We start from the raw sequence: 3,284 nt of genomic DNA on the forward strand, positions 1-3,284 counted from the left end.
CAGTCATTAATACTATAATATTACACCCCCTGCCAGTCACTAACTGTATAATTGGGATCTAGTAAACTTGAAGATGTACTTGTCCATGTAGGATATATTGTGTACATGCCAAGTTAAACTGTCATATTTGCATCATGTAAATAAATGTTCATGTATATATACAATAGACAGACATTCATGCTTACTGCACATAAGAGTACATGTACATTTTTGCATTCATATTGTCAGTGTGTACATACAGTTCATATTTGATCATACACATGTATGTGAAATTACAATCTATCAATATTACTGTCATCAAGTGTATCAATTGATCATCTTTTAAAAGTCAATCCAATTTAATCCAATATGATAATTGCTGTTTAACATAATTATCTTTTTAATGCATGCATGCATGTCATGCTCCTTTTTTAGTAAATTATTGAACTATGTCAATATGACAATATGAGTCTCTGAACTTTGCCATATATTTTTTCTTACAATAGAATCGAAATTGAATTGAATTGAATTAACTGTCCTAAATAAAGGTCTAGCTAAATAACATTGATAGGGATATTTACATAGTGGGTTTGCATGTAGGACTCATTGATTTGTACAACCTTGTTCTAGGTTGAGTAGTGCTTGGATCCTAGTTTTTTTCTAGTTTTGTGGCATACCGGTATGCCATTCGATGGAAGTGTAGACATTTGTGGGTACACTAGCATCATGGGAGATGAGGGGTGGGGGATAGGAGGCACTATTCAGATACTTATCATTAAGTAATTAATTGATCAACAAGGCCAGTGATTAGGCCTAAAGGAACATGTTGTATTGCCCTTCGGGACCGACCCAAAAATCTTAAATTTTTTTTTTTACCGTTTTTTAGAATTTTTTTACCGTTTTTTAGAATTTTTTTAAATTAAAGCATTAAAAACTGAAAAATATCAGCCCAAAGAGGGAGTAAAAAAAAAAAAAATTCTGACCGACCGACCGACCCCTGTTTTGGCATCTAAAGGGCAATACAACATCTTTTTTTTAAAGGCCTCAAGGAAGGGCCGGGGCACATGAAAGGGGGTCATCATCTTTTTTCATGTGCCCTTCCCCTCTTCCTTTTTTCTTACTTTGTGATATCTCTTCTTTTTTGTTTTGTTTGTTGTTTGTTTTTTGTTTTTTAGGTGGGGGGGGGGGGGGGGAAGTATGTATGCTCTGTGTTCCTCAAGTAGCTACGCCCTTGTATTTTTTATAATGCAGGGTCAGCTTATGTGTCAGGTGACATTTGCAGCCATGAGACTTCTACATAGATTCCACTTTCATGAAAAATATTCTTTGACGCTGGTCAATAAACTTTTACCGAATACCCTCTGGAATTCTTTCCCAAATTTATTTGAACCCATTAAAGGCATGGAATTTAACCGACATCGCTACCACTGCTGTAACATATTTTCAATTATGCCAGCTTTCGGTAAAGGCCTACATTTGGTGATGCATTGTGGGACATGGCTGTTGACGAATTTCAACATTGTGAGCAGTAGATGGCAGTATACATATTACTGGAACCGTACGTGTCAGTAGAATATACTCTACCTTTAAGAGATTTTCGTCTTGAGCTTCTTTTCTTGCATACGTACGAAGTCTCATATATTTAAGATTATAATTAGAGAGCAAACTTGGCAGGCCAGCTAGCTTGCTACATAAAGATGCTATAGTTTCGCTATAGATGCATGCATACATGCTCCACATACAGTGAATATGTGTACATGTCATGAGAGCTATATAGCTAGGCATGCACCCAGGTTTTAATGTTCATTGGTTTGGTGCCTTAAAGTGGTACATCAATCCCCATTTCATGTCAATTATTGAGTAAAAAAAGGCACTTAAATTCTCATATAAAGCCATTTTAAAGTGAAAATTGAGTGTATGTGTGCTACAGATACTACCTATACTTAAAGCTTATAAAGAAAGCATTTTTCGCTGTATAACACAGTATTTGAAATATAGTGTGCATGCATGATGATGATTAACACTTCAGTTGCCTCCTTGCCTCTCTGCATAGTCGCTCGCTTACCACACCTGCAGTTTTGATTGATTGATTGATTGATTGATTGATTGATTTGTTTTATTGTCCACATTGAGTGTAAATTCTTCTTTCACATGGTTACCACTATGTACAGTATAGGTCAAATTGAACACATTTTAATTTACACATTGCTCATTAATAAACTCAGCACTACATTTTTTAAAACAATAAATCATACTTTTACATTTTAACTATATGATCATATGGACTCGTTGACAACTGTATAATTAATTCAAATATTCATGTATGAATAATATTAATCATTTTAAATGTTAAAGTATACTTAGTACCAAAATACATTAACAATATTGCCCCCCCCCCTCCCATTCCCATTACCCATTACATTGTTTTTCACAAAACAATGCACAATCACTATTTTCGTGTACAAATTGGCAATTTATTGGTGATTTTTTTCATTCATTAATCTGTTTAATTTAATATACATTTTGTATTATTTTCAAATTAACTATGAAAGAGAGGATTGTAGCCAATTTGAAGAAGGAGAAACTAATTCATTTTGACCTGTAGGAAACTCTGCACTGCTATCGGCTGATATCCGTGCAATTGGTCCCCGGCAGCCCTTACAAAAATGTACCATGGTAACCATGGTACTTTTGTCCAAATTACCACCCACCATGGTAACCATGGTAACCAATGTATTTCATTGTTTTGGTACCATGATAACCATGGTTAACATGGTGGATGGTACATTGGACATGGTACATTTTTGTAAGGGAGTACTCGATCCAAGTATGCTTCATTGGATTTCCTAAGTATATTATATTAGGCCTTAAAAATTAAAGATGTTGTATTGCCTTTTGTCTCTGCGGTTGAAGCCCTTACTTGTGACATTTCATTGAATGTACGTGTGTATTCTTTACCCGTTACATTTGTGACAATAGTCGATTGTGGCAGTCAAGTGTGTGTTCAATTACTTGATCAAAGCTATACAAATACAGAAGAGAATGTAAAACGTTCAATTGTTATTTTAGTACAATATGGTTATTAATTTGCCAATAACAGGCATGCATGGCCTAGCTAGCTTCTGCATGTCACAATCATACTTGGTTGAAATCATCTGTTTCATTGCATGTTGAGTGGCCTTTCAAAAATAGTATTTTAATTTTGCTAATTAGTACCGGGTACTTCCTTTACCAATATTGACATAATAATGAAACCCTTAATTTGCACCGTTAATAACATCATATTGCAATCAATTAAACCTGCC

Source organism: Strongylocentrotus purpuratus, unplaced genomic scaffold, assembly GCF_000002235.5.
Source record: "Strongylocentrotus purpuratus isolate Spur 01 unplaced genomic scaffold, Spur_5.0 spur5_scaffold_13, whole genome shotgun sequence".
Lineage (NCBI taxonomy): Eukaryota > Metazoa > Echinodermata > Echinoidea > Camarodonta > Strongylocentrotidae > Strongylocentrotus > Strongylocentrotus purpuratus.